General features: G+C 43.9%; 2 long non-coding RNA genes across 4 annotated transcripts in view; one reads left to right on the forward strand and one right to left on the reverse strand.

Moving 5' to 3' along the window:
* LOC309348113 lies at positions 1-5,258 on the forward strand. Its single transcript, XR_014159170.1, has 3 exons — positions 1-440; positions 3,975-4,097; positions 5,099-5,258. It is a non-coding gene; the product is annotated as an uncharacterized lncRNA (long non-coding RNA).
* Positions 4,806-21,381, reverse strand: part of LOC309348107 — a 26,313-nt gene continuing 9,737 nt past the window's right edge. For 2 of the 3 annotated variants that reach the window (XR_014159152.1, XR_014159153.1), the window contains exons 4-5: positions 5,322-5,425; positions 4,806-5,214 (exon numbers count right to left, since the gene is read on the reverse strand). This is a non-coding gene — a long non-coding RNA (uncharacterized lncRNA). The remainder of the gene's footprint in view (positions 5,215-5,321; positions 5,426-21,381) is intronic. The other variant, XR_014159151.1, reaches the window with a different exon arrangement.

Here is a 21,381-nt window from a genome sequence, read left to right on the forward strand (position 1 = left end):
CCAGGTTTTGTGGAGGGCTTTGACTGACTGCAATGAGAAAAGCACACTCCGATGTTGCTTCAGCCACAACCTACCTTAGGCTGAGCCTTAAATAGGAGCAGCATTTCTGTCTCACTCGTTAACTTGACCTTCACGGCCTCTTCAAGGTACAGGGGCCAGGCCCATTTTAGCAGTCTTTTACTCTGAGGGAGCAGGGCAGACGCCGGTTGTACTGCAGCTTTTGTGATGTGGTCCTTAGAGCCAGGAATGACCATGTGACACGTTTGGGCTGCAGGCACACTGCAACTGTGGGCTCATTTTGTGGCTGTTCTTCTGGGGCCTGTTCAGCCTACAATAACCCTTCTGATTCTATGAGTCCTCATCACCTAAAGAAGAGGAATCAGATCAAAGAAACATCACAACAGGTGTGGACAGTATGGAACACCCTGAACAATATGGAGGTACAAACAAGCATCAAGTTTTAATAGATGTTAAAGGTGAAGGAGGGATGTGGTTGCCATTTCCAGTAGTAACCATGCATTTGCTTCGACAGCTAGTTTTACCCTAACAGATAAAAAGAAATTCATACCCTCCAACATATCTCCAATGAAAATAGGGATGATTCCATCACCACCACCATCATCTGTTTGACAGTGGAATTTGCTGCCAAGGAGTGTGGTGGAGTCTCCTTCTTTGGAGGTCTTTAAGCAGAGGCTTGACAACCATATGCCAGGAGTGCTCTGATGGTGTTTCCTGCTTGCCAGGGGGTTGGACTCGATGGCCCTTGTGGTCTCTTCCAACTCTATGATTCTATGATCATCAGTTTAGTATTTATACCCCACAAACAAGCATCAAGTTTTAATAGATGTTAAAGGTGAAGGAGGGATGTGGTTGCCATTTCCAGTAGTAACCATGCATTTGCCTCGACAGCTAGTTTTACCCTAACAGATAAAAAGAAATTCATACCCTCCAACATTTCTCCAATGAAAATAGGGATGATTCCATCACCACCACCATCATCATCAGTTTAGTATTTATACCCCACCCATCTGACTGGGTTGCCCCAGCCACTCTGGACAGCTTCCAGCATATAAAAACAACAACAACATAATAATAATAATAAAACATTAAACATTAAAAAACTTCCCTATACAAGGCTGCCTGCAGATGTCTTCTAAAGGTTGTATAGTTACTTATCTCCTTGGCTCGGGGGGTCTCTTAACTCCATACCCTCCAACATTTCTCTGACAAAAATAGGGACTTCCTAAGGAAAAATGGGGCATTCTGGGATTAAATCAGAAACCAAGGTGGTTTCTGTAAATCTAGGACTAGTCCTGGGAAGGTCTGGACACCTGGAAGGTCTGGAAATTCAGAACACAGGGATGGCAAGCTATACTGTGAAGCCTAACTGAAAAAGGGCGGGGGGGGGAGGTGAGGCAGGCGAGACTATAATTTAAGGATGTGAATGGAATGAAGATGGTCCCATGGCGCTTCATGAAAAGGAAAGCAAGGATGTGTGTGCCTAATGACCTAAGCCCACTCATTAGGATTATGGTTGTGGATAAGCACAGCAGGCCTTATCATTAAATCTACTGCCATCGTTTCCCAAAATACTTAAATTCATTGCAGAAGGGTTATAAAGTACTTCTAAGTGGCTCTTAAAAAACACGCATGCATGCACATGCACACACACAGACACATGGAATCACTCTCTTTTTTCTCTTTAATCCAAAAACAGAAAGCAGCTTAAGTCATTGAATTTACCAAGTGCATTACTGAAGAGCCATTTCTCTATATTTTCATGTATATATGCATGTCTTTTGTTCAATAATGAAACAAACAGGTTTCATTTTTGCCTTTCCTTTTCCCTTGTCAGGATCTGAATGTGAGAGTTACATCCCTCATTAATGACTCATCCCAGCTAATCTCTATTCTATTCATAGCTTCGCACTGTCTTCTTGCCATGGCTTCCCTTGCCAAACCTATTGTTTCAAATGGGGGGAAAGGCTGTTCTGAGCTCCTGTGGTGTGAGGACATTAGAGTGCCTTGACTCCCCCCTCCCATCTTACCCGCAATCATACCCTTCAAAAACATCAGAAGAAATTGAAGTTGGAAGAAATTGGAGGCATTTAAGCTGAGGCTGGATGGCCATCTGTCAGGAATCCTACATTACAGATATCGCATCGAGCAAGGATTTGGACAGTATGCCTTTTAAGGATGTGTCTAACTCTGTAACTCTATGGTTCAAGTTAGGGGAAAATGTGCCATAAACAAGCTTGCAAAAGGTATATCAGGTTCAAGGAAATATTGTTTTGAAGCTGGTGTGATTATCTGACTCAGCATGCTAGCCACATCATACTGCTCCCCAAAACTGTGCTCTAAACATTGGTCTCCTATTTTCAACAGCACACACATCTTGGAGATAAATGTATAGAAAGTTAAAAGGCTTAGAAAATAGTTGAACTTCATGCACCCCTAAAACCTGGGTTAGGAAGGCACATATTCCCAAAGACAGTATAGAATCCATTAAATTAAACATTAAATGTAATATAGAATCATAGAATCTTAGAGTCCACCACCAATCGTGGGATTCTGCTCCACTGCCAAACAGCTCTTAGTGTCAGAAAGTTTTTTTCTGAACATTTAGTCAGAATCTCCTAACTTGAAGCCGTTGGTTCAAATTCTACCTTCCAGAGTCCTCAAGTCCTACCTCTCCAGGAGAAAACAAGCATGTTCCCTCTTCCACGTGACAGCCCTTAAGATATTTGATAGGATGGCTATCCTATCACCTCTTGGTCTCCTCTTTTCCAAATGAAACTTACCCAGCTCCTTCAAGCACTCCTTGTTTACCTTAATCACAGACCCTTAATCGTCTTGGCCACCCTCCTCTGCACACATTCCAGCTTGTCAACACCCTTCTTAAATTGCAGTGAGCAGAAGTGGACACTATATTCCGGGTGTGGTCTGATCAAGTCAGAACAGGGTGGTACTGTTACTTCCCTTGATCTGGACACAATACATCTGTTGATGCAGCCTAGAAAAGCATTAGCTGTATACTTATTACTGCTGCTACTTCAACAATATTTGCATGGCACCCAATGAAAATTGTTCCTTGGGTGGCTCCCATTAAAAACAAAAACTATTTAAATGCAAAGTAAAACATATTAGCATAAAATAAGTGAATGCAGCAGGAAAACCAGACCACAAAAGGACAGATCCCAGATAAGCTGAAAGATGTCCCCCAACATAGGAGTGGCACCACCAGATGACACTTTGTCCCGGTTTCAAACAAATCTGGCATCAGCCCTATCTATATCCCTTTGTATCAGTAAAGCTTGCCCATATTTCTCATGCTCTTGGGTAACCTTCTTCTCCTTAAAATAGGAGTGGGTAACTTTTGGCTCTCAATACGTTGTTGGGCTGCAACTCCTTCCTGACAGAGGGAAAATGAGTTTTTAAAATAGTAGTCTACTCCAGGTTGCCAGGTCACGTGACTGAGCCAGCCTAAGCCCCCATTCCTCAAGTCTTGCCTCCAGAATGCCTCTTTTGTGGGGCTTATGCTAGCCTCATCTCATCCAGCTGAGCTGGAATGAGCAAGTTATGCTGGTGTACCTTCAGTTGAGCTGGGTTTGAGGACTTAATGCTGGCTGAAATGAAGTTTTGCTGCATCCTAAGCTGCTCATCTCATTCAGTCATGCCCCCTAAATCTATATTTTAAGAGGCTTCTTTGCTGGCCTGGTTGATCTGACCATAATTTTCTTCTTTAGCAGGCCAGGGGCATATAAACTGACTCCTACTAAATGCGGGCTTCCAACAGGAGGGTGGACTTGATGGGCCTTCAGTCCAATCTAGCAGGACTGCTCTTATGTTCCTAAATCCCTAATTGTCATGCCTCAGTTTCTTAGATCAGGGCCCACTGCAAACCACCTCTTTGGAATATTCGGCCTTGCATAAGTATTAGTTGTTGTTTCTACAGGATTATGTTTCCTACATAGGACATGAACCTAAAGATAGACTTCCTGGCCATGGTTCAAGCACTCTTCAAGACTGTCACTATGGCACAGCAAGCCTGAAAGAAAAAACTTGGCAGGAACAGAAGTTACACAAAGTGTCTGCTTGTAAGTATTTAAAGTGCAATCAGTGTTGGTGTCCATCATGAACCAATTAGATATTATCATCCTTGTTTCTTTACCACCATAGCCTACGAAGCTCCCTTCCCACTTCTTGGTGAAATGTTTGATGTTCCTTGTATGTTGTGCCAGACTAACTATAGTGGGGTGACTTAACTATAGTTTGTTAATGGCGCTGAGGATTATAGCTCTGTGAGGGGAAAACTACAATTTCCAAGATTCTTTGGGGTAAGCAATGTGCTTTAAATGTATGGTGTATGTTGCTGCCTGTCTGGGGCTAAGTTGCAGGAGTTTTCATTTTAGTTGTGGCACTGAAACAGAACTTCCCACAAATTCCAAATTTTGGCTATGTTTTGGAAGGTCGCCATCTGATTTTAAAGTTGTTTTAAGAAAATCTAAAATCCAACCTGAGAAATCTAGTTCTTAGTTCTTACAAAACACGAGACATGGTCTCTCTTGTTTGTTTGGATCAAGGGTAGTCAACCTTTTTATACCTACCTCCCACTAATGCATCTTTCTTGATGGTAAAATTTCCCTACCACTCACCAGTGCTCGATGGAAGGAGGATTCAGCTTGTGCTGTAGAACACCCTACCACCCACCTAGAATCCTGAAACACTACTAGTAGGTGGTAGGGATCAGGTTGACAACCCCTGGTTTAGATTCTCTCTCACACACCCCATCCTCTGAAAATCCATGGTTTGTAGCCAACTAAATTTTACTCAGAGTACAGCCACTGAAATTTATTAGTAGATCAAAGTTAGTCTACTCTGAATGTGAGTAGGATTGCATATTGGTCAATGTGAGAAACAACATAAATAAATTCAGTCGACTTTAACAGTTGAATGTATGAGCTCACGGAATATTAATTTCTTAAGGAAGAGAAGCAAACTCCTCCTTCTTCTCCTCCTCCTCCTCCTCCTCCTCCTCCTCTTCTTCTTCTTCTTCTTCTTCTTCTTCTTCTTCTTCTTCTATTGCCACTTGGTGCAGGAACATTCCACAGCAGCAGACTTCCTTTATTTCTCATCCAGTCCCTGTGAGAGCAATCTAAAATCTGTTTCCAGTGGTTGACTTGCAATATGAGTGAAGGCGAAGAGATGGCAGCCCTGGAAGTGCATACATATTAATAAAGCTGACAATCTCACATGAATTTCCAAACTGACTAGAAACATTTCTTTCTTTATCTTGGGAAGAAAGAAAATACTGAAATTACCTATACAAATCCCAGGGAAGTCTTAATGAACAGCAGGCCAAGAACTATAATAATGGGCTGAATTTTAGTCCCTCACTGGGATTCCATCAATGCTTATTAAGCACCTGTGAGAGGCAAAGAGAAAGAGAGAGATCTTAGCACTGTACGCTGTGTCAAGAATTTTGAGAGTTTAATTAGAATGGTAGAATGGTAGAGTTGGAAGGAATCATGAGGGTCATCTAGTCCAATCTGATGTAATGCAGGAATCTCAACTGAAGCATCTGGGGCAGATGACCACTCAACATTTGCTTGAAAACCTCCAATGAGGGAGAGTCCACCACCTCTCATGAGAGTTTGTTCCATTGGTGGCAATTCCTTCTAATAGGGTCTATCACCTCACAAGAAAGAAGAAGAAGAATTTGAATTTGATATCCTGCTTTATCACTACCTGAAGGAGTCTCAAAGCAGCTAACATTCTCCTTTCCCTTCCTCCCCCACAACAAACACTCTGTGAGGTGAGTGGGGCTGAGAGACTTCAGAGAAGTGTGACTGGCCCAAGGTCACCCAGCAGCTGCATGTGGAGGAGCGGGGACGCGAACCCGGTTCACCAGATTACGAATCCACAGCTCTTAACCACTACACACACTGGCAGGACTTTCCCCCAAAATAAGGTAGTGGCTTCTGCATACTCACGGAGCAAGTTTATAAATGAAAATAAAAAGTGAGGAAGTGGGGGGACCTTTCCAAACAGCCTGACAATGAAATGAGCTTCCAAGAGGTATGGAACAGTATGTTTTTGTGGGATTTAAAACTGCAGCCAAGTACAACATTCCTACAGTGGACATGTTAGGGGATGTTTTGTACCACTCAGGAGAAAGTGGGAAAGACTTCCACTACATGTGACTTGAAGAGGGCGTGGTCTGTTGTACTAGCATGGAGGAGCACATGGCCTCCATGTTCTGATCAGTGTGTATTCTACATTTTGTGTTCCTAAGAGTTAGGAGAAGTGACTGCTGAGTCACTGTCACTTGAGACTATTTCCCTTATGGGGCAGTTCATGTAGATATATAGTTATGTAACCTAAGCCTGCCTTCAGGGATCTATCTGTGAACCTGAATGAATCTGTGAGTAAACATATTTTATATTAAGTTTAATCAGATTTTCATGTCTATTCTTTTTAAGAGGGATTAGAAGGCATCTAACCAGACATCTTAAGCAGTGAGGCTCAGACGAGCCAGCAACAAGCTAACCACTGTGTAATTTAAAAAGGGGGATGTTTGGGACTCTGCTAGGGTATGGAACTTGCTAGCGCAAGTTAGGAAGGATATGATTAAATAATATATCCTTTCCTGCCTCCCTAATCATCCCCACAGTTTTCAATTAGGAAAGGTGGGGTGGGATGGGGAGAATGAAATAGCCCACTGAACACAGGGAGAAATCCTGCAGTAAGATCCGCTGGGCTGAGTGGGTTTGGGATCCAGCAGATCTCTGGCTGAGTAGGGAGGTTTCTGGCATGGGTGGGCTATGTTGCCAAAATTCCCCACCCTCAGATCATTCAGAGATACACTAGCATTATTTCCCTCATCCTGTCTCAGCCTGGACCCAGCCAGCTGAGCCCATCCCAGTGGTTCTTGAAGAAGAAGAAGAAGAAGAAGAAGAAGAAGAAGAAGAAGAGGAGGAGGAGGAGGAGGAGGAGGAGGAGTTTGGATTTGATATCCCGCTTTATCACTACCCGAAGGAGTCTCAAAGCGGCTAACATTCTCCTTTCCCTTCCTCCCCCACAATAAACACTCTGTGAGGTGAGTGAGGCTGAAAGACTTCAGAGAAGTGTGACTGGCCCAAGGTCACCCAGCAGCTGCATGTGGAGGAGCGGGGAAGTGAACCTGGTTCACCAGATTATGAGTCCACAGCTCTTAACCACTACACCACGCTGGCTCTCTTGAGTCAGTGTAAACTTTGAAAAGGGGGTGCAGCAGTTGGACCAGAGGGGGATTATTGGGTTTTTGGCCTCAGCCACCAAACTACCTTGACCAGCTTTAAGAATTATGCACCTTAACTTGTGGGAAAAGAGCAGCAAATGTCCTAAGTAGCAAAATGTCTTGGGCCAGCCTTGCTGAAGTGGCTTTTATCTGCAGAGTCGATAAAGTGTGTCCTCCCTAAAAGAGGGCATGTGTTGCGGTGAGACCTGGAGACTGACCTTCTTGTTGTGGGTGGATATATTGGACAGCCACAACACCCGACTGGTAGGTCCCTCGTTTCTGGGTGTAATCTGACAAATGGGGTGCTGTCTCAATGGATCCAGGGACCTATAAATACCTATGCACATGACCCAGAGCTTCCTCTTTTGGCTCGTGCATTGGAACACCCGCCCACCTCTCCCTATATTTATGGCATTTTGTGATTGACCTTTCTATGCCATCGTGTGTCGTCTGTAATTGGGACAGGGGCACGGCAGGAATTTCCCCCACTTGGCTTATTGGCTGGTGCCATTTGGGTTTCGCCTGCCGCATAGCAAATTGTCACAACTTGTAAGGTTGTGGATAGGCACTGTTTCAGGTGATAGGGATGGGCGAACGGTCTCGCCATCCCTATGTGAAGGGTATTCCATTCAAGGGATCCAGGGAATCAACTTGGTTTGGTCAACCCCTGAGAGGGGGTTGTGCCCGTGCCTGAGTCCAGGGGAGCATCTCAGGAGCAGACACAGCCTGTACCCGTGCTTTCTACCTACCCCAGGTGTTCACCCTTGGCTGGCCTATGATAGAGCTCTGGGTCAGTGCTACCTGCAAGGGTGCAGGGAGCTAGTCGAACCAGAGCCTATGCAACCACTCACTTTCTGTAATCAATAAAGTTGTGGCCTAAATTCTGCCAAAAACCAAACTAAACTTTGAGTCAAATGTGTGTTGATTTAGGGGGGATCTCTCTGGGTCTGATCATGCAAAAACAGCTGTGTGAAAAAAGGGTCTTATGAAAAACCCCATCCAAAGAAGAATAGATAATGAAATTGATGGACTATACAGAAATGGCGAAGCTGACCAGGAAAATCAGGCACCGAGAGGACAATAAATTTAGTAAAGAATGGCATAGCTTTATAGAGTACATCAAAGATCACAGTAAACAATTAAAAACGTTAGCAGGATTGACATAGCACTTGTAATTTATAACGAGAAAAATGGAAATGTAATAATTTAGGTAAGTGCAATTAGATGCAGAAAAAGGAAAGAAATTTTTGGAAGCCAAATACTATGGTATTAATGTAAAGAAGTGTGTGTGTGCAGAAAATTGTTTTTGTTTTGAAATTTTTATTTAAAAAAATAATAATTAAGAGGTGGGTGTTCTGCAACTTCATATTGCAGATTTGGCAGCTTGATTGTTTTTAAACTGGCTGGGGTGGGCGGGCATGTGGAAGTCCAAGGAGAAGAAAACCTAAAACTATACATAGCATGTAGGAGATCTTCTTTCTTTGTCATTCACTGCATGTATGCTACAAGCATATATCCAGAACATGGTGGGAAATGCCATGCAGTAAAAAGGAGAACTGCATTCGAAATGGTACATTTTTTTTAGTAACCACTTTTCTATACTCCGTGGATACAGAATGTTGGAATGTGGCCACAGAACCTAAATGTTTCAGCATTGTTAATTTATCAAAATGTGAAGCCTCTGCTTGTGAAATCCTAAGGGGAGAAACATTTCCTGAAAACCTCTACTTAACTTGGAAAAAAAACCCAACCAGGCTGTTTTTCAGTTCCCTCGCATGACCTATAAAGGGATGGAAGTGAGAAATGACAGGTTGGAAGCAGACAAATTTTATATACTGTGGGACCCAAGTGGCATGGGGTTTTCTCATAGACTAGGGCACCTTTTATCTTCAGGTCTGCAGTTCACATGAGGGTCAGGCTGGCAGCGGGCAAACTAATTTTCTGCAGGCAGATGGTTAGTGACCTTTGCAAAGGCGATCAGTGCTTTTAGCCTTTGGACTTAGCGGGCAGCATTTTCCTCCAGAGTGGTCAGTAAAGTGTACCCTAGTCAGCAATCTGAATGCTAAGGTTAAGGCTGCATCGTGTGAACTTCCCTACTGCACTAAATGCTTATTCTTCCAGGACATTAGAGAAGGACATCCTTGGACACATTAGTACTCACAACAGTCCAAAATCTCCCCCACTCCCACTTCTGCTAATGGTTCCTTTTCGACCTCACTGTCCCCTAGAAAAAATAAACCTCTTTGAAAAACTTCAAAAGTCTTGGCTGAAGCCACACTAAGATCCTCAGTTTTGATCCTGTGTTTCTGAGCACAATTCAAAGTGTTGGTACTGACCTTTAAAGCCCTAAATGGCCTCGGCCCAGTATACCTGAAGGAGCGTCTCCAACCCAATCATTCTGCCCAGACACTGAGGTCCAGTGCCGAGGGCCTTCTGGTTGTTCCTTCACTGCGAGAAGCAAAGCTACAGGAAACCAGGCAGAGGGCCTTCTCAGTAGTGGCAGCCGCCCTGTGTAACGCCCTCACATCAGATGTCAAAGAGATAAACAACTACCTGACATTTAGAAGACATCTGAAGGCAGCCCTGTTTAGGGAAGCTTTTAATGTTTGATATTTTAATGTATTTTTAATCTTTGTTGAAAGAGTGGCTGGGGAAACCCAGCCAGATGGGCGGGGTACAAATAATTTATTATTATTATTATTATTATTATTATTATTATTATTATTATTATTCTAACTGTGTTTATCGATGTGCAACTCAGTATTGGCTAATTTGTCAGCATGTCTTCAGACAAGGAAAAACCAAAATGTCCCTCTGTTTTGCCACCCTATGGGATTGATCAATGGTGGCTGGTTCTCCATGGGACTGGTGGGGTTGATGGCAGGGAGCCCAGTGCTATTTTTCTAGAAAAAGAGGTGCCAGAACCCACCCTTGTACTCTTATAACGGCAATGGCACCCACCAGAGAGGTGCTGGAACTAAGTTCCTATGAGTTCCAGCTTGGGGGAAAAGTCCTGAGAAAGTCCATCAGGAGGTAGAGCCAACTAATTCTCATATTGCTCCCTTCCTCTACCCTGCTGAGTTCTACCATGGCAGCACTAAGACAGTGTGTCAGGATGCTCTCAGCAGGTTTTCAGATTATACACAGTTTTTCTTCAGGTTTTGATTATGAGAGCAAAAGATAAACATCCAATAGTCTAGATAGAAACAACTGGGTACTCAGGCTGATGGTTACTTGGTTGCAGAGGTTTACTGGCCATTGCTGTTGTCATGGAGATAGTCTAGGTTGAATACAAACAGGCAATTCTGATGTCTTGTGTGATGTCACAAAGAGGATATGCTTTAAGTCTTGGTAAAGCCAAAAACAGTTAACAGTCAGACTGCATCTCAGCACTGTCAAGATGGATCTCCATAATAGGTGATTAATAGTTTTATTTGAGGGGTATATTAACTTTTACTATTGGGGGAAGTTTTAGATTGGTTTGCCAGTTTGTAACCCGTCAAATTGAGGCAAATAAATATACAGTCACAACCCTGTACCCATCAAATAATCAACTTGATGTGTGACATTGGGACAGATTCATTTGGGACTGATTCATACAACATTTCTATCTTCCTCCTCCCTGGAAGGGTCAGGATAATAATAATAATAATAATAATAATAATAATAATAATAATAATTTATTATTTATACCCTGCCCATCTGGCTGAGTTTCCCCAGCCACTCTGGGCGGCTCCTAATCAAGTGTTAAAAACAGTACAGTGTTACATATTAAAAACTTCCCTGAACAGGGCTGCCTTAAGATGTCTTCTGAATGTCAGGTAGTTGTTTATCTCTTTGACATCTGATGGGAGGGCGTTCCACAGGGCAGGCGCCACTACCGAGAAGGCCCTCTGTCTGGTTCCCTGTAGCCTCACTTCTCACAATGAGGGAACCACCAGAAGGCCCTCGGGGCTGGATCTCAGTGTCTGGGCTGAACGATGGGGGTGGAGACGCTCCTTCAGGTATACAGGACCGAGACCGTTTAGGGCTTTAAAGGTCAGCACCAGGATGGGGAGGTGGTCCACCATTCCTCCTCCTCTGCCTAGACACAGTGCTGACAGACATTGCCACCTCCTGGAACAGGCAGTGTCACCCCTGGACTGCTGTAAGGAAGAAGGCAGGCAAGGGAGGGCAGACAGAGGCTGGTGGGACAGTGTCCAATAATTTACCAAAAAATATCTACCTCTACTGTGAGTGGCAAGACAAAAAGGACCTTTTCTTGGCTATTTTTCAGAGGTGGTGGGGTGGAATAGGTGAAATTAGGTGCTGCATTTTTTATTTTTTATTTTGCCTTCTATGTTAATAATAGAATGTAGTATGACCAGGGCTTTTTTTCAGCCAGAATACACTGGAACTCACTTCTGGCATCTTTCAGTTGGGTACCACTGCCATTATAAGAGAACAAGGGACGTACACCTGGTGAGTTATGGCACCTCTTTTTCTAGAAAAATAGCACTGAGTATGACTGATCATCCCTAGTGAAGCACTGTCTCCTTCTGAGCATAAAGAGGGAGGGCGGGGAGGGAGGGGGGGAGGGTATGCTGGCTTCCATATTCTCCCAGAAATGTATGCTTGGTAGGCATGTGGCATAATTCCTTAGGTTGTCACAGTGTTGTGGAGGTGGAGTGGTAGCAGGAGCTCTTCTCTGACCATTACTGCCACTACAGGCAGGATCATGCAAAAGTTGTTATTATTTAAGAAATGAGAGAATGTCGCCAGAAACAGCATTTTTACAAAGGAAGGTGGAGCAGGAGAAGAAAAGATCAGCTGCTGCCACCATGGTCAGCTCTTAAGCAACTGTTTCTCTCTGACCCTCTTCCTCTGCTGTTATTGTCTTCTTCCTCCTCTTCTTCTTCTTCTTCTTCTTCTTCTTCCTCCTCCTCCTCCTCCTCCTCCTCCTCCTCCTCCTCCTCCTCCTCCTCCTCTTAAGCCTGCACCACCACCAACTGAAACATGCAAACCTTTGGTGCTTTCGCATACTGAGAATTCTGACTCACAGCCATCGGTTAAGTCCTCACACAGCAGTTAAACTAACTTTCACCGGAACAGACAGAAAACTTTCCACATCAAATACATTACAATACAAACGTCAGGACACATTACACAATTCCCATTAAAACATAATTCAGATAAACAGGATTTTACAGCCATCTATGTTACTGGTATCTTCACGACTATGGATGCCATAGATTAATTGTACATTAAAGCTAAAAGAAGTGATAGCAGCTTACTTCCCGCTGCTCCCCGCAAAAAAGTAATTTTAAAATAGCACGACGTAGCCAAAACTTTTAAGTCCCATTTCCATGGGAGACCTGAACTAAGTGCCCTGCAACTGGATGCCCTCTTCTGGTTAAGCCTTCTGTTTTTGACCTGGGTGTTTTCAATGGAAAAGGACGGAGCTATTACCAGATACCATGCCATCAATGTCAATAATCTCCATTTTGAAGTTTCTTCAGATAAGCAGTAAGCCCTTCACATAGCCCCTTAGCAAAGAAGCAACAAAGGCAGAACAATGCAGGCTGTCATTGGAAATAATAGCAAAAGCAACCTCTTTTCCTGATGCCTAGATTCAAATGTGCAGTTTTTGGAGAGGCGAGCTGAAGCACTCAAATGTGCAGCTCGCAGAAGCTTCCCTTATTTACCCCCTGCTGCAAGACTTCATTCCAAAATGACAACTTGCACAACACATGAAAAGTGTCACTCATGGCACAATATTTCAGGGTATGTAAAAATTTCATATGGAAGCGCAATATCCCAGGGTCTGAAACTAGGAATCATCGTCCATCAACCTGTGCTGTAAATAATCATTAAATGCAAAATACCCTCTCCTGCGGCGGCATATAATAATAGCATTGCTGTCCTTTTATAAGCTCGAGTCTGGATCTCAGGTACATTTCAGTCACTAAAAAGTTGCCAATTCATTTCTTTTGTGTGTTTTGCTCATATGGAAATGAACAGAAACAGACTCCAACAACACAGAATGGCCATGCTAAGATGAGAGTTGAGCCTTTGTTTCTTGGAAAATAATATTCTATTTTTAAATATATATTTTTAGCTACTGAACTGCTGGAGAATTTCAGTCCTCCCCTGAAAAAATACTCAGCAAAATGGCCTCACCATTTGCACCATCCATGATTTTTAGATGTAACTGTGGATCCGGTTTTCATATTGTTTTGTAATATTGTTATGCACCACTCCAGCCTTCGAGCAGTGCGAGATTCCAGGGGTACCAGGTGTGCATACCAGGGTTTACGCTCCCTTTTGGACAATGAGAGACAGTGGAGACTGTGGTGTTTTTATGCTGTATGGTTTATAGACAACCTGTGCCTACTCTGGAGGGGGCTCTGAGCATCACATCCAAATCAGTGCCAGCTTCTTCCATAGGAAGCAGCATCCCTGCCCCGCAGTGTGCCTGTCACCAAGAATGGTCACATCCCACCTGTTCTAACCTTGCTAACCTAAGCTCTGGTCATTTGTAACACAGAGAAGCCCCACTCATCTGCATTCTCACACCTGGTTCTTTGATGCTAAAGGATCATTAACCCCAGGTTCTCACCTCAGAGGAAATTAGGCAGACTCCATTACCTTTGAACCCATGTTGACTTCACAGGATTAAGGATGTGTGGCACACTGTCCAGCACAAAGGGTCTGACTTAATTAGCCATCACAAATGCTAATTAAAAGATTGTCAGGGACTATCTCACGTGAGTCTAGCTATTACCTCTGAGGACATTCACTTCGACACTCCCCAAACCTTAATTAAATTCTAGTACCTGTAAATCTATAACAATATCTTAATATTGTAGTATAATATCATAGAGTTTCAGTATGCTGATAACAACTTAGTGTATACACACTCAGAGGATGACCTCTAAACCATCCTAAATATCTTTGCAGAAGCTTATGAAAAGCTTGGCCTATCACTCAACATCCAAAAAACCAAAGTGCTGCACCAACAAGTACAAAACAACCCCTCTGCAGCACCACAAATCCAACTCATTGGGTAACATTGGAAAGTGTTGATCACTTCTCCTACTTGGGCAGCTCTCTTTCCACAAGAAAAGATGCTGAAATCCAGCACCACCTGAGCTCTGTGAATGCAACTTTCTCCCGACTGAAGACTGGGACATTTGCAGGGAAAGCAAAATGCTTGTTTACAAAGCTATTGTACTACCAACTTTACTGTATCCTTGTGAAACATGGACCACTTATAATGCCATCTCCAACTCCTTGAAAGATTCCATCAATGGTGTCTCCAAAGCATTTTACACATCACTTGGGAAGACAGGTGAACTAATGCCAATGTACTGGAAGAAGCAAAGATCACCAGTGTTGAAACAATGATTCTTCAACATCAACTTTGTTGGACTGGTCATGTTGTGTGGATGCCTGATTATTGTTTTCCAAAGCAACTACTCTATTCTGAACGTAAAACTGGAAAGTGTAATGCTGGTGGTCAATGAAAAAGGTTGAAAGACTCTCTCAAGGCAAATCTTAAAAATGTAGTATAAACACTGACAACTGGGAAACACTGGCCTGCAAGAGCTCCAATTGGAGAACAGCCTTTACCAAAGGTGTCATGGGCTTTGAAGACACTCAAACTCAGGATGAAAGGGGGAAATGTGCTAAGAGGAAGGCATGCTTGGCAAACCCTCACCATCATCAATTTCCACCCAGAAACCTATGTCCCCACTGTGGAAGGACGTGTGGATCCAGAATTGGCCTCCACAGTCAGTCACGGACTCACTGTTAAGATCATGTTCATGGAAGACAATCTTACTTGGCTACAAGTGATTGCCAAAGAAAATTTTAGGAGGAAGCAATAGGGTTAGCCTTTACTCCATCTAGTCACCCTCTCAGCTCTTCTAATATGAACTAACTAATTAGAACCATGAACTAATATGAACTAACTATAGAGTTTCATTTAACAAAAGAGAGTTTTCTGATAAAGGGTGTTAAAAAATTCACCTCCCTGAAAAAATAAGTCAGCTGAATGCTGCCCACCCCACACAACTATGATGTCCACAAACAGCAGAAAAAACTTTTGGAGGCCATTTTTGTTTAGTACTAACTAAAGTCCTAAACGGCCTTGGCCCAATATACCTGTTATGTGTGCCGGCGTGGATGCTTGAGAGCGAACAGGCAAGACTCCCACTGGTCTTTTCAAGGCTTTATTATCTGTGCAAAACAATTACAGTGCAGAGCATCTCAATTCCATGTCTGCTCAGTCGCTAGGAGAATCTGGGAGTGGGCGGTCCTTAAACTTTCCCCAGCATAGCAGTTTTTTGACCCCCATCCTACGCCTCCCCTCTCAGTGCGTAAACCGAAGGGGGACCTGCCTCCCCCCCCCCGCTTTGGTCAGGCTCGGTGTTGCGGCACTCTCTTGCATCTTCCGAGCCCTGCATCCCTTCCCACTGGAGGCGGGGCTTCCCTCCTCGTGGAGGAAGAGCTGCTTCTCACGATCTTCAGAGGCTCCCTGTAACCCAAATGCCCTTCCACCTCTCGCCTCTGAGCTAATGGCAATTCCCTGACAATACCTGAAGGTGTGTCTCCACCCTTATTGTTCAGCCCACCTCCAAGTGCCTTCTGGTGGTTCCCTTACTGAAAAAAGTGAACTTACAAGGACCGTCTCGGCAGTGGCGCCCTCTCTATGGAATGCTCTCCTATCAGTTGTCAAGGAGATAAAGAACTCCAAAACTTTTAGAAGGCATCTGAAGGCAGCCCTGTATCGGGAAGTTTTTAATGTTTGATGTTTTATTATGCTTTTATATGTGAGGGAAGCCACCCAGAGTGGCTGAGGAAAGCCAACTAGATGGGTAGGGTATTTAGTATTAGTATTAGTATTAGTATTAGTATTAGTATTAGCATTAGCATTAGTATTAGTATTAGTATTAGTATTAGTATTAGTATTAGCATATGTGGCGCTGTGGGTTAAATGACAGAGCCTAGGACTTGCCAATCAGAAGGTCGCGGTTCGAATCCCCACGACGGGGTGAGCTCCCGTTGTTCAGCCCCTGCTCCTGCCAACCTGGTAGTTCTAAAGCACCTCAAATTGCAAATAGATAAATAGGTACCGCTGTGGCGGGAAGGTAAACGGCGTTTCCGTGCGCTGTTCTGGTTTGCCAGAAGCGGCTTAGTCATTCTGGCCACATGACCCGGAAGCTGTACGCCGGCTCCCTCGGCCAATAAAGCGAGATGAGCGCTGCAACCCCAGAGTCGGTCACGACTGGACCTAATGGTCAGGGGTCCCTTTACCTTTTTTATGTTCCTGAAAGTCCATATACTACTGTTCCAGAGAAGGTAGGCTTCTAGCACAGGTATTCATCTATCTTATTTTTAACCTGCTCTTCCTGGAAGTAGTTCGGGGTGGTGTGCAGAGTCCTAGTATGGTGTACACTGGGTAAAGGCTGCAGCTTTGGTACAAAGTCATACTTCCATGGTAGAGCATCTGTTTTGGATGCAAAAGGGCCCAGGTCAAATCCCAGGTAGAGATGGGAGAGAATCCTGTCTGAAATCCCAGAGAACTGCTGCCATTCAGGGTAGACGATACTGATCTTGATGGACCAATGGTCTGGCTCAGTATAAGACAACTTCCTTTGTTCTTGGGAAACAATGTTATCTTCACAACTATCCTGTGAAACAGCTTAGGCTGAACGATAGTTACTGACCCAAGATCATCCATTATGTTTCATGGCTGAGCAGGGAGTTGAACCCATTCAGCACTTTAACCATTACCGCACACTGCCTCAGAGCATGGGGGAACAAGGTTTGTTTTGTTTTGTTTAAGCATTTATCAGCTACATTCTCTGTCCCCAGTGCAGAATCCCAAAACGGCACTCTGGTTAAAACAAAGAAACAATTGCAAACCGTGAAAGATGCATAAAACGGCAGAAATACAAAATCACCCATAAGCAGCCACAGTCAGAACAGAATAGAAGAGAATAAAGCAAATTCAAAACAAACACAGCAGTTAAACACACATTCTGTTTTCCATTAGGAAACCCATTTGAAAAAATCCATCTAATAATAACTTGACTTTAGAAAGCCATCAGCATGTGGGCCGATGGAAGCCCCACTAGCAAGAGCATTCTATTATGTGGTTGTCTTCGCAGAAGAAGCCAGGCTATGAAACCGCTGCAGTCTTTACCTCCCAAAAGGGCAGGATGCAAGGAAAGAGGAAAGTGCGTATCAGAGATGCTCCCCGAAGTCCGCAGGCCTCAGATAAGTCTGAAAAAGTCAGAACCAGCACTTTAAATTGAGCCTAGAAGCAAAGTCAGAGAGCTTGAGCTAAAATAGGAATTGTATGCTCTTTGAGACTTGTCTCTGTCTGGAGGAAGGCCACAGCTTCTAACCGTAGCTTCCAAGCCACCTTCAAAGGTAGAAGGCAGCCCCTCTGGCCTGTGTTTGCAATGCCTATACGGAAAGAAAGTGATTTATTGGGTAGAACAGAGGGCACAAGTGAGAGAGGTGGCATTCAATCCCTCCAACCCAAATGAGTTTTTCTTCTCAGGCCCCACAGTACAATGAACAGCTAGATCAATAACTGAGTGGCAGGAACTGTACGCTGAATGCCCCTTGATCTGAGATACATATTTTTAGAATATTATCGAGAATTTGTATCAAGTAGGGCACAAGAAGAAGGGGACGACAGAGGACGAGGTGGTTGGACAGTGTTCTCGAAGCTACAAACATGAGTCTCACCAAACTGCGGGAGGCAGTGGAAGACAGGAGTGCCTGGCGTGCTCTGGTTCATGGGGTCACGAAGCGTCGGACACGACTAAATGACTAAACAACAACAATAACAAAGTATCCTGCTTCTGATCTTTCGATGTTGGGGGTGGGGAGAGGAAGCAACTGCCAGAACAATTTGTTTGACTCATTCAAAAAAGCAAGCAAACAAAAAACTCTTGAGGGGTGTTCTTCACAATGGAGAGATGCCTCACTGACTCATCTTCCATAGGGCATCTTTTTTATGCTGTGGATCTGGCATGCACTGTTTTTTGCAGAATGTCAGATAGTAGCTTTGGGCTACGTTTTCTAAAAGAAAAGACTTTTAAGTGCAAATGATGATGATGATGATGATGATGATGGTAATAATAATAATACTAAAACTACAATGATATCTTTTGCTTCCATCTTGTAAAGAAAGAGTAATCATGATTGCATTACAAGTTGCCAGCAAGAATTTTGAATGAAGGCGTGGAGACTCCCCACATTATGTGGAAAACTCATGTGATTAAGATACTATCTCATGCAGTAGTTTAGTGAAGTTGCAAGTCCGAGGTTCTCTCAGGCTGCAATCCTACACAGTAAGCCTGTAGCTTACATGGGAGTTACATTCCAGAGATGGTGCCTAAAGCCAAAATCCCTTATAGTCAAAGCACCTGGGATGCAATGGTGAGTTGGATTGCCAAAGTCTTTTTTCCTAGATGTCTGCCCCCTTTCCACTCCCCTTTTATTTTATTTTTTAAAAAATTGCCAAGCATGTAAAGTTAAATGTGCACAACTTAAATGTGCCTAAATGGGCTTATCATATACTGACTTGCTTGTCTAAGTCATATGTATGACAGAGGGAGATATGCACTTGCGTAGATATATTCGTGTGGCTGCATACATGTGAAATCTGTGCATGAGAGTCTGTGACTGAGTTACATGTGTGTCTAATCTTATGCCTGAGGTGTGTGTGTGTGTGTGTGTGTGTGTATGCGCGCGCGCGCGCTGTATTAAGACGATCAGGAGTTGGCTGGGGACACACTTCGAGCATTGCCCACAGCACCACCACATGCAGCTTACCAGAGCGTTGCCCATCTTTCTCTGTGAGGAAGCTTGTGGCATCTGGATTGTGTGGAGCACTTAAACACACATTTTCCTTACGATTGTCCTACTCACGTGTAACACGTAAAGAGACCTATTGATAAATATAAACATGGGGTGTTTTAGACAGAGGCAGCCCATCTATGACCCTCCAGAAAGTAGCAGACTTTGGGCTGTCAAATTTCAGTGGCACCCTGTGCGACACAAAAAATTAGTGCCCCCTCACCTCTTGGGCTCTGTTCTACAGCATTGTTTTGGTGCCCCCTGAAGCATAGTGCCCAGTGCTCCCCTAAAACTGCCTCTGCTCCAGATGTCGCTGAACAGCTACCACCAGACCTGCTCCTTTTATAGGGCCGTGGATGGACCCTGCCTCAATCTCTTTGCTGGCCCAGTTTGAGATGGTCAGGTGACTGCTTGCTCTGAATTGAGGCCTCACCATCCCTTTCACCTGGTGATGTCTAGGAGTTAAAGCAGGAACAGAAGTTTCACGTGAGGAAAAATAATAATTCCCCACCTGCTGTCTGAGCTGGGGGTTATGTGCCTTAGTTTTAAGTCAAGGCTAGAGTGCCAGGATTGTCTAACTTTAAGAGGATAATACTCTTAAAGTATTAAGATAATACACATAAAGATAATGAGGAAGGGTTGTAGCTCACTGGGAAAGGAAGCTCCCTCCCTCCTGGTTTGTTGGTGAGTGTTGCTGTCGCGCTGCCAGCAGAGGCTGTTGGAAGTGACTTGTGGAGAAGATGGCACTGGCTGAGGTGAGCTCCTGGGAACATGGAGGGGGAAATAGCTGCTGCCGCTGCTGCTGAGTGGCTAGACTCGCTGTCCTGCTTCACCTGCCCGGTGTGCCTGGAAGTGTTCAAGAGCCCTGTGAAGGTGCCCTGTGACCAGGCATTCAAGGAGTGTCTTAAGTCAAAAGAGCCAGTTTGTGGAGTTTGCCACAGTACCCTGTCTCATGGCAGCAGAGCTTTCGAAGTGGAAAAGCAAATTGAAATGACAGTGGTAGAGAATCTGCTTTTCATGCTGAAGGTTCCAGGTGCATTCCCCAACACCTTCAGGCAGAACTGGGAAAGATGTTGTGGTGATCACACAGGATCCCCGGACGTTTGACAGTCTATTGATCTCTGTGCCAACACTGTGATTGCTTTCCCACTGCCACCAACCCAGTTCTCTCAGGTACACACAGAGTCCAGACAGTTGTTAACATTAAATCAAATAAGCAAGTTTATTTTAGAGGCCTTAACAAGTTTATGGTTTCAGATAATTTTTTCTTGTCAGTTTCTTAATCTTAGTTTCTATACCGGCTTATACCTTTCCTAAATAACTGCTAACTGATTATCCCAACTGTCTATCTGACTCCTCCTATCAGTTTCTCTCACTCTCTCACAACACAACTCGACCAACCCACAGACTTATCCTCCCTCTTCCTTCTCCAACTCCCAACTGACTTCCCAAAAACTCCAACTCTAACTCTAACTCCTCCCCTTGTGTTCCCACTGGCCAATCACTTCACACTCATTTAACCCTTTCCTTATGACCCACCTAGGAGGGCAAACGCCACAGATGTGCTGCCTGAAACTCTTGAGAGCTTCTGCCAATCTGTGTAGACAGTACTAATCTAGATGGTCCATTGATCTGGCTTCCTATGTGCCCACATTCTGGAGAATTTAGCAAAGTGAGGCAGTTCTCAGTAAGAGGAACACCTGGGCTCCGGCAGCCCCATGTCTGCAACAAGGCCTTTTGATTCTGCTCCTTCCTGCCCTAGGGCTGTTTTCTGCAGTGGGCCTTCTCCTCAACAACCACTTTCCTGTGATAAAAGGGATAAGGTTAATTCAGGGATGAAGTTAATTTCATTAAGCATGAATTCTAGAGCAAGATTTCCCCAGGTGAAGAATGCTTTTAGTTCTCAAGTGGATTGTAGTGAACAGGCCTTGACCTTAACATTTTCACATAATTCCACTCCTTGTCCTCCTCTCAGGAAACCATGACCTTTCATGATACTCCTCAGATTCCAAGCAGCTGAAACACCTCATAGCTGGCCCATGACAGTATCTCAAATGCAAAGGACTGACTATTCACAATGGCCCATTCTAAATAAAATAAAAATTCTTAGTACCATTGGATTAGTCTCCAGAAACCTTGATAATTCCAGACACAATCTGTTGTGCCCTGGAGAGAACTTCCTCATTAATTCTTGCCACAATGTGTCGGTAACACAACAGGGTGTTCTGGATGTTATGCTGAGA

The sequence above is a fragment of the Podarcis erhardii genome (assembly GCF_964252035.2).
Source record: "Podarcis erhardii genome assembly, chromosome: 8".
Classification (NCBI taxonomy): Eukaryota; Metazoa; Chordata; class Lepidosauria; order Squamata; family Lacertidae; genus Podarcis; species Podarcis erhardii.